At 33.7% G+C, this 10,376-nt stretch overlaps 1 protein-coding gene across 2 annotated transcripts in view; it reads left to right on the top strand.

Moving 5' to 3' along the window:
• The first annotated feature begins 8,101 nt into the window (after positions 1-8,101).
• The window catches only part of LOC123703727 (homeobox protein SIX2-like), a 29,931-nt gene continuing 27,656 nt past the window's right edge, over positions 8,102-10,376 (top strand). Inside the window, exon 1 of one of the 2 annotated variants that reach the window (XM_045651823.1) lies at positions 8,102-8,285. The gene's annotated coding sequence lies outside the window, so the exon portion shown is untranslated. Of the gene's footprint in view, positions 8,364-10,376 lie in introns of both variants that reach the window. The other variant, XM_045651824.1, reaches the window with a different exon arrangement.

The following is a 10,376-nucleotide window of genomic DNA, read 5'->3' as shown; positions in this document are numbered from 1 at the left end:
TTTCTAATTTGTCATTATACTACTAAATTCATTACTAAATTCATTAAACTGTTTCTCTGCCCAAATTACGTAAATGACATAGTTTTTTATTTTGTAAAGCTAGATAATAGCATGGCTTACTCGAAACCAACATTTAAACATGAGTCTTTAGATTGTACGCTGTCGTAATACACGGAATACGTAAGAAAAATAAAGGTTCACAGCTCCTCCCCCGTAGGTGATAGCTTGATAATATGTAGCCTATAGCCTCACCCGACCTGTTAGTAATATTCATGCAAAATTTGAAGTCAATCTATGCAGTACTTTTCGAGATTAGCTCGGACAAACATACAGACAAACAGACAAACAGACAAACAGACAAACAGACAAAAATTCTAAAAACTATGTTTTTGGCTTCTATATCGATTATAGATCACGGCCCAGGTATTCTTTTAAAAAAATATTCAATGTACAGTTTTGACTTTCCTACGATTTTATTATATGTATAGATAGATAATATCATTATCTTACCTCAAGCAGGTAAGTAATGAGACGATTTATACTATGTATTGCAAATAAAATAAACTGCCATGTATATATAAATAATATAAATAATATAATAATAAACTGCAATGTATTCAACACCATGCTTACATCGAAGTGGTCTTCACAAAAAAATATAACTGTTTTCATTGATATATCTAATATCACTTGGATTTCTGCGAGCTAACTGCAACCACTTTCTACGCATTTTTATATCTTTTGGAGCACATATAAATACCTAGTTTCAGGAACTACACACCTATAAGAACTCATTTTCTGGTTTTTAAACAGATTAACTTAATTATACTATAATTAAAACAAAAACGAACAATAAGTACTAGGAGCAAGTTGATGTTTACGCCGCTGTGACGTCACCATGGTCGCGAGCCGCCATATTCTTCAAAATTGTGTTTTGGCGGCATATTTGAATATCATGTTTTTATTTTCCATTTTCTCAATGAATAACTACAAAAAATTAAGAAACATGTGTTTTGTGTGTTCTATAAACGTATCTTAATAATTTGAGACAGTTATCAAAACCTTGTCAAATAGCCTATTACAGGTATGCACAAGAAAACTTATAATATAATTACGTTACTGTTGTTTTAAGTGCTTAAATAAATTTAATTACAAGAATAGAAAAAATAAATCGTTCAACACAATTTCTTCTACCGAATTTTTGTGCCAAACAAGAAATTTAATAATTTAATAATTTTATAATAATTATAATCCTATTAGAAGTGGTAGGTAATTAATAATTATTATCTAGGTAAGTACCAACCTACCTACTAGTAATTGTGCGATTAGTTTAGGATTCATAATTTCTTAGGTTTCTAAAATATATCTTACCTACTATCGCATCTGCAAAATACATAGTTACGAATTTCATTTGCCTTCGGTATCGTTTATCGTCTTTAATTTTAAACCTATTTCATTAGTTATACGTAATTAGTTGCTTTAGATTCAAGATAGGATCCATGTTTCATTTTACGCAAATATTACAAGTGAGAAACCGCTTTTTTCCCGCTACAAGCAACAAGGCGTCCGTTAAAAATAACAATTCACAAGTAACAAAATAAAATTTTCCCGCTCATTAGTAAACGTTAAAAAATGGTGGGTGGTCGCATAAAGCCCCGCCTACCTTGAAAGCCTTAAAATATAACTTTCCCTCTCACCCATTAAGAACTAACCGTCTCTTTCTAACGCGTTGTTTGTGCAAACAACTTGACGCAAGCATGGCTTGAAGGCATGGAAAAGTTTATTGATAGAATTTACGATTCGTGTGTGGAATTAATTTGAATATTATATTTAAGTTATTAGCAGATTGTTTCTAGGTTTTTTTTTATCAAGGTTTTTTTTTATTGTCTTCATGTAAGATAATAAAATTTTAGATAATGGAATCAAATGTCTTAATAATTAATTTTGCATCTGAATTCAAATCTTTGACTCTAATCCTACTAGGTAGGTACCTACCTACCTAATTTAGTAGGTACCTAAATGCGAAAATTTGTGAGGAAGGCCGAAGGATGGATCGATTTTTGATAGGTAGGTAATCTTTCACGTAACAACTACTAAACCGATTACAATTAAATTTGGTATAAAGATAGCCGATGACCCAGAATAAGACATAGGCTAATCCCACAGAAACAGGAACTATGCGGGTTTTTCTTAGAAAACGCGGGCGAAAATCAAATATTTGCTTCGCGACTAGACTTATAAGAATGATTTGTTATTTTTATAGGACATACATAAGTCTAAGTATTATTTTTTATATCAGTAAGTAACTTGTATCATAAATAAACAAGCATATTATAACTAATATCTAGATAACGAATCATAACCGTAAAATATACCTTAAAAATCGATAACTCCACCAGCAATTCAAGTCAAACTGAGGCGTGAATGTTCAAAAATTAAGACAATAAAAATATAAGTAGCTTTCTCGAAGCGGGTGGTATGGTTATATACGGCGGGGTCACGTTACCGCGCGGTGGTCCCGGCTCGAATGTTCTACGATGCACAGATAAAGGTAAAGATATTGCTTTTTTAATTTTTCGAAATTGACCAAGGCACATGTTTGTTGACGTTTCGTTTTTGATGTGTGCTGTGTCCTGTGTGGAATGAAAAATGCTGTTTTTTAGGGTTCCGTAGCCAAAATGGCAAAAACGGAACCCTTATAGTTTCGTCATGTCCGTCTGTCCGTCTGTCCGTCTGTCCGTCTGTCACAGCCGATTTACTCGGAAACTATAAGTACTACAGTGATGAAATTTGATGGGAATATGTGTTGTATGAACCGCTACAAAAATATGACACTAAATAGTAAAAAAAAGAATTGGGGGTGGGGCCCCCCATACATGTAACTGAGGGATGAAATTTTTTTTTTCGATGTACATACCCGTGTGGGGTATCAATGGAAAGGTCTTTTAAAATGATATAAAGTTTTCTAAAAAACATTTTTCTTAAAGTGAACGGTTTTTGAGATATCAGCTCTCAAAGTCGTAAAAAGTATGTCCCCCCCCCTCTATTTTTATAACTACGGGGTATAAAATTCTAAAAAAAATAGAGGTGATGCATGCTAATTAACTCTTTCAACGATTTTTGGTTTGATCAAAGTATCTCTTATAGTTTTTGAGATAGGTTGATTTAACTGTAAATAATAAGTTTATTATATTTGCTGCTACGGAACCCTTTGTGCGCGAGCCCGACTCGCACTTGGCCGGTTTTTTTTTTTTTTTTTATAAGTCGTGTGTACCTACGGAGCATATTATTTTTCAATATTATTATCTAACCAAAGGACATGTTTGTTGAACTTCAATTTTACGTTTGATACCTATGTAGGTACTAGGTAGTAGGTACCACTTTACTAAATGGTACCTATCTACCTACATGGTATATGTATTTGAAAGAAAAAAAAATATTAACTAAGTACGATTCAAGAAACAAGGCTTTGTTGATATCAGATCATTCATCAAGTCTAGTATGTACCTATATTCTCTACCTAGTAGGTAGGTATGTACCTATAATAATAGGTAACACGTGTAACTATGAATAATTCATAAATCTATATTATAAAGTTAACTTAAAAACTAAAAAGTAAGAAGATTTCGTTTTCCCGCCAATTCTCATTGAATGTATAAAAATGAAAAATTAAAAAGTATTTTACTGCATAGAGCGAAACTGGAGACAGTGAAAGATAGTGAGAGCGAAATATTATACCTACTTTGAACGACATTTTATCTTATTTAGATACAGATAGGTACCTAAGTAGATGTTGCATTTAAAAATTTATCATAATCAAGTAAGGCGACGATTTTGGTATCTTTGAATCTTGCCAAAGAAGTTTCACTTCTAACACGCGTGCTAGGCATAGGTACCTACCTACACACGTTTTTTAATAGATACCTACAACTTGGTTCTTGATCTTGAGCTAGGTTACTTACAACCAATTTGTATAGGAAAATTTACCTATTAGGTTGTTGTTTTATGTTGGGCGAAGCCGCGCGGAATGCCAGTACCTAGGTACCTAATACAATAAATACTTAGATTTAGTATTTTTATTCCTTCCACTTCAAGATTTCCAACCAAATAGTCCAGAGAACGATCATGAGCAAAAAAATCGATAAATAAAATATGAATGGGTCTAATGTATAACACTTGAAATGTGTAGCACGCCCTAGTGTAAAGTCAATATTGTTTAGACTTGGCTAGGGACAGGGTGGGTTTAGTTTTGTGGGTCCCGTATTAAAATATTTATATTTATATGAATCGAGTTGTTAAATAGAATGGTGATATTTTATTAATAACGCAATGCTACGTGTTGGTAGGTAGGTACTAGGTACTTAGGTACCTACATTATGTCGAACGAATTTTTTTTATAAATTTATTCCTAATTTAAGTAGGTAGGTACATACTAAATAAAATAAATGAACTATTTTGTTATTATAACAAAATATTTTAAGATTGCATATTGTACCTACTCTTTATCTGCTTTCCTATAAGATATGGACATAGAGCGTTCAAAGCTCATTTTTTACAAAGGCATTTCTTAAGATACCTATCCTTCACAAAATACATTATCATCATCAGCATAGTTAAAACTTACCTAGGTACTTAATATGTAAGTATTACGTTACTAATTTATCGAGAACTCTACATGTAAAACAAGTAGGTAGGTACCTATGAATCCGAAACCTCGTTATCCCAATGCTACATGACAAATATAAAAAAAAACAATGTTTCTTTTTTTTAAACGGAACCCCAGTAACCAACAATGCTTCCCATCATTACATCGTTACTAAGCATATTGTCGGCACCCCATTCAAATTAATGGCCACAAAAAATATTGCACTAATTTAACAGGCTTTGAAATCATTATACTGCATTCTTTTCCTTGTTTGACAATAACTTTTAATCTACCTACTTTCGAGTTTTGACAGATATATTTCCATTGCCTCGATTTAAAAAAAAATAGAATCGTTTTCGTAATCTGTGGTTTTCGAAATTTGAATTTGGAGTAAAATTGAGTTCTTGAAAATTAGTAATCTGTGGTTCTAGGCTTAGATTTTGTTATGCATGATAATTATTAATAATGGAAGTCAATATAAGACGACTGAATGGTAAGAAAGGTCATAATTGCCTACGCAATTATGATACTGAAACATCAATTAGTGCTCTTATTTACCAATTATTAAAGAGGGTGTGGGTTAAAAGTTAATGGAGACTAATAAGTTAGGAATCTAGTGCAAGAAAAATATTGTATTAGGTGCATAGTGCTTTTCTAAGCATATTTACATAATATCTACCAACGTTCGAACAATAAGTAATAAGTAGGTACCTACTTGACTACTACACTACTACTATCATACTAACACTACCTTATGGTACCTACCTACTACCCAGTCCAAATTTCTTCCGTCAGAAAATAAATGAGGTCTGCCGTCTGGCGGCCCTGGGATCTTGTACCTAGGTACCTAACTAACGTAGGTACTAGCATAGAATATAATATTATATCAATACTGTACTAATAAGTTATAAGTAATAACAAACTAACAAAGTAAGAAGTAGGTAAGTTAGATACTTACCTAAATATGTACATAAAATATGATTTACGATGATGTAACAATAAAGAGGGCAATAAAGTACCTACTAAGTTGAACAGTTCTCAAGTACAAATTCAGCATCCCAAGATAAGAAGCAAGTAACACCCCATTTGAAACTTCAAAGCACGTCAAAAGCGTAGGTACTTACAATACAATAGCAATTATTTAAATCAGATAAGTATGTACAAATATGTTATCTCGATAACGATCGTTCAATGAGAGATTGTTGATACTTCACTGGTAGAATTGGTTTATTGTGTGTGGGTTCTGTAGAATATTATTTTAACTTACGGCTTACCTTCCTACTGCCGCGCGGTTCCCCCGGGCATGTATTTCTATAGCATATGCTGAATATTGCTAAGTGTTATCGAAATCCGTTTGTTTGTTTGTGACACCGTCAAAATTGTAATCTGTAACATAAATACCTACCTATTGCATACAATTTAACGCATTATTTTTGAATTAAACTGGTTTTACGATGCAACGATGACAATTATATTTACCTAATTACTTATAACAGAACGTTTGTATCATAATATAGGTACCTATCATTGTGCATTTGGGTGATATCTTGTTATGCATTAATTTAACAGCAGAACCCCAAAACGGCACCGGTATTTCTGACAGTGAAAACAAGATGTCTACCGCCAAATGTCATCGAACAAAGGGCACACACAAAGGCACTCCACAAAAGGCGCCAAATAAGCGTATAATAACCGTATTCAATGGATTATCAAACACAAACTTTTTCGATTCCCGCCTCATTCCGTATTACCGACCAAAAAGGTTTCATGTCGTTTGACAGATGACATTTCGATTTTGACAGGACTGTGGTACTTTTTTTTGGTTAGTTTTAATAAAGAATGGACTAAAATGAGCAAACTATGGTCCCGCCTTTGATAATGGAACATGTTTTTGGTATGCTTTTAACTTTGTTTGAACATGTGGCGTTTATGAACGACGTCTTAATAAGGCTGGATATTGTTTTTCGAGGTTTTGAACGGATTGGAGATATTTCAATCTTAGATTTCAATTTTGTAATAATGGAATAAGTAAACGTCAGCGTCGGTTGAATGATGATAACGCTTTGTAATTCTGTAGTTAGTGAAAAAAAAAATCAATTAAGTATCGTTAGACGACGCGGTTGGCGCAGTGGTAAAGTAACTGCCTACTGAGCCGACGGTCCCGGGTTCGATCCCCGGTCAGGGCAAATATTTGTGTGATGAACTCAATTATTTGTTCTTGGGTCTGGGTGTTATTATCGCCTAGTACCCACAAGTCACAACACAAGCCTTAATTGAGCTTACTGTGGGACTAGGTCGATTTGGTCCTACAATATTAAAAAAAAAAGGTAGGTACTTAATAATTATCACACTTCACTAAACTATTATAACTCTATAGTCCGAGAGTCGACGATTTTATTTAGGAAGTAAATATAATTTCTAAAAATTTAAATTGAAAGTGTGAATTATTAAATGATTATTTACCTACCTACCTACCTATCTATTTTAACCGATTGTTTTTTTTTGAAGTTATACTTCACTACAGCATGAAGTTAGTTCTAGGTGGTATGAAAATTGATAAGTAAGTATGTTCAAGTTGTATATTCTAAAATTTTTTTTCCATACGACAAAGAAGTATAACTTCTAAGCGTGTACCTACTTATGTAGGTAGGTACCTACACAAACTCTTTTTTTTTACGCCATGGACAGAGACCGGTGGAGGCAAATCATCCGCTCCAGATGCAACCCTGATGCTGACCACGATCAACCTCCTCAGACAGGAGGGACCGACAAGAGAGAGAGAGAGAGAGAGAGAGTTTTGCAACGAGAACGTTTTTTTTGAGAAATGCAACTTCTTTAGGCGCGTTGAGAGTAAGATTAAGAGTTGATTCTTTCTGTTTAGAAAGAACACACACACACACACTATAAAATCATCTATAAATTAAAATATGTTATTCTCGGACTAAAATAATTCTTTCCCTAGAGCATTAAATTAATGCTCTAAGATTCTTTCAGACAAAGATGTTAATCGACTCTTTGCTGAAACTATCTAGGTAGGTACGTTATTTATCTATGGTAATCCAGTCAAACTAGGTACAATGAATTGTTCTCAATTCAAAATAACAAAAAAGCTCTCAAATAATTTCGAGAAATAAAAATTTAAATGTAAGACAATGTTACAATAAGTAAGCTCTCAACGTAAACAGACGTTTCCATCAACGCGTTACATCATTATGTTTTCGTAGCAATGATTTAATAATATCAGCTGGTGGTAGAACACGATCGAAATATCTCTTTTCCGAAATCAAAAGTACGCCTACTTTAACGAGTCCAATTGTTTCAGAAACGCTAAAATGGCGAACCAGTCAAACAACCAATACAAGGCGGGACCTTCGCGCCGGAAGAAACGATTCGATTGGTCCATTTGAATTCTTCATTACAATTGACCAATCAGGATGTAGAACGGAACTTCGTGTGAATCCAGTACCATTTTTGCTTTCGTGTTGTGCGCACGCTCTTGCACTTACAAGGATTTTTAATCGTTCTTTTTTTAATGTTTTAGTGGAATATCGGTTTTGTGTTCGGATATTGTTTAGTGCAGCAGTGAATAGATGTTGAAAGAATAAACGCGTTTGGATTGTATTTAGGTTGTTTCGTCGTGGTAAGCGGTTATTTTTAGCATTTCGCTTGTTAAAGCTTCTGATGCGAGTCTGGTCTTAATTTAGAGTAGCATATTAGTGTGAGTATGCCACGAGCGGTCTTCCTTATTATTTTTTATTTCATTTTATTTCACGTCTTGTGCAGCTCTCCGTTTATGGTACTGCGAATTATGTAAATGCTGTAGATTTTAAAATTTAAATTACGAACCTCGTATTTTTTATAATGGTTATTGTTGCCAATATTTTTTTTAAGATTTTTTATTTGTTTGCATGATTGCTATGTGCCACATTTGGGTAGGTAGGTAGTAATTTTTGCTCTTTTTAAAGTTTGTAAAAATAAAAGCAAAGATTCAAGGCCTATATTTTACACAGTAGGTACCTACCTACCAATTCATAAAATATTATCAAAAGTTCTAACAAAGATTGTTTCAATTCGTATAGAGCGGCTCTACATAGGTTATAATATTCATATTCTTTAATTCATATGCGTCTATCAAATATTCCTAAAATCATAGGAATTCATAGACAAAAAATGGATAAAACTTCATTTGTTTACATTTTATTTTCCCATAAAATACCCTTACTAGAAACTAGATGAAATAGGTACCTGAGTAGTTTCTACAATGAAACAGAAAGATGGTCAGTTATACATTATCTATATTATCGTTAAATTATTAATTACTAGTTTAAGCCGTCGGATTTACTGCCGTAGTCGATACCTACTATGACCCTAGTAGGTACCTAGGTATCTACTATCTACCTACTAGGGTCATTTTTCCTGTTCGCGTCCTAGTGCCTATTCGCGTCCATTTTGCGGATATTTCTTATAAAATTCACGAAAATAAGTATACTTTTAAGGAAAATTGTAATAAAAAAAATTCCGATAATACCTCGATGTATCAGAGACATGCACACATACAAAAATTGCCTATCCTATTAAAAAAAAAAATAATTTTGGCTATTCAACGAAAGAGCGAAAACGCGCGGGATTATGAAAAAAAAATTAGTGCGCATCGTCGCGTTTGACGGGTCATATCTTATTGTTTAATGTCATTTTTTGAGTAGGTATGTACCTATCTACCAGCGATAGCAGGCAACTATGCAAAGCCGCCTGTATTATGTAGATATACTAGGTATTTCAGGCCTTTTACCTAACTATAAAATACAACCACTTAAATTGGTTAATTTCCAAAAAACTAGCTTCGGGGACTGCCGCGGTAAAGCTATTGCATAGCATGCCTTCAAGCCCATTGAGATAATATTAATATGGAGCAGACACCACGAACAAAATCTGTGCGCCAAGCGCGGCGGCGCGGGGCGCGCGAATGACGGCTAGACAGTCATAGATTATGCGATGTCACCGACTCACCGCTATAGAGGCGACACTTTGTTTCATTCTGTCTATTTTATTGGGTGCCACTCCTTACATGCACGTTGACTTGAAATTTTCTTTGTACTTACTTAATATTTATTTTAGGTATAAACTGACTTTACTACGCGGGGCTAACAATATCTGGCATATAATATAGGATGATGTAAATAGTGACGTCATATGGAATAATTTAATTTTTTTCGTGTTTTAGGTTCAGTCAGGGCTATGGGAAGTTTTATTCCTTACAAATTGAGCCTTTTTTAGAAAAAAAATAATTTTTCCCTTTCTTCACGGCCCAGACATGGAAACCTTGAATAGAAAAAATATTAATTACTTATCTCTGAACTAGCGGTCCGCCCCGGCTTCGCCCGTGCACATATTTCGCAATAAAAAGTAGCCTATGTTCTTTCTCAGGGTCTTAAGATTGTCTGTGAAAAAGGAGAATGCCCATGAAAGTATGGACCACAGTACAGTGTTGCGTCAATGCCAGAGTGGTTTTGGAGGGTTCTTCGAAATTCAAAAGATTTTTACCAATTGATTTTTTTGTGATAAAAACAGGGGTTTTCAAGATATTGAGAAAAATGTGAAATAACCTCAAAACTTAAATAACCCCGATTTAGTTAGGTTTATGTGTGATTTAGGTAACATTTTATCGTCCAAAGGTTATTTTTCGATTAACATATTTAATCTATGCGTAGAGCTTATGCTTTCAGACAAAGTC

This window comes from Colias croceus, chromosome 27 (genome assembly GCF_905220415.1).
Source record: "Colias croceus chromosome 27, ilColCroc2.1".
Taxonomy (NCBI): Eukaryota; Metazoa; Arthropoda; class Insecta; order Lepidoptera; family Pieridae; genus Colias; species Colias croceus.
Note: the sequence above shows the minus strand (reverse complement) of the source record. Positions and strands in the feature narration are given on the sequence as shown.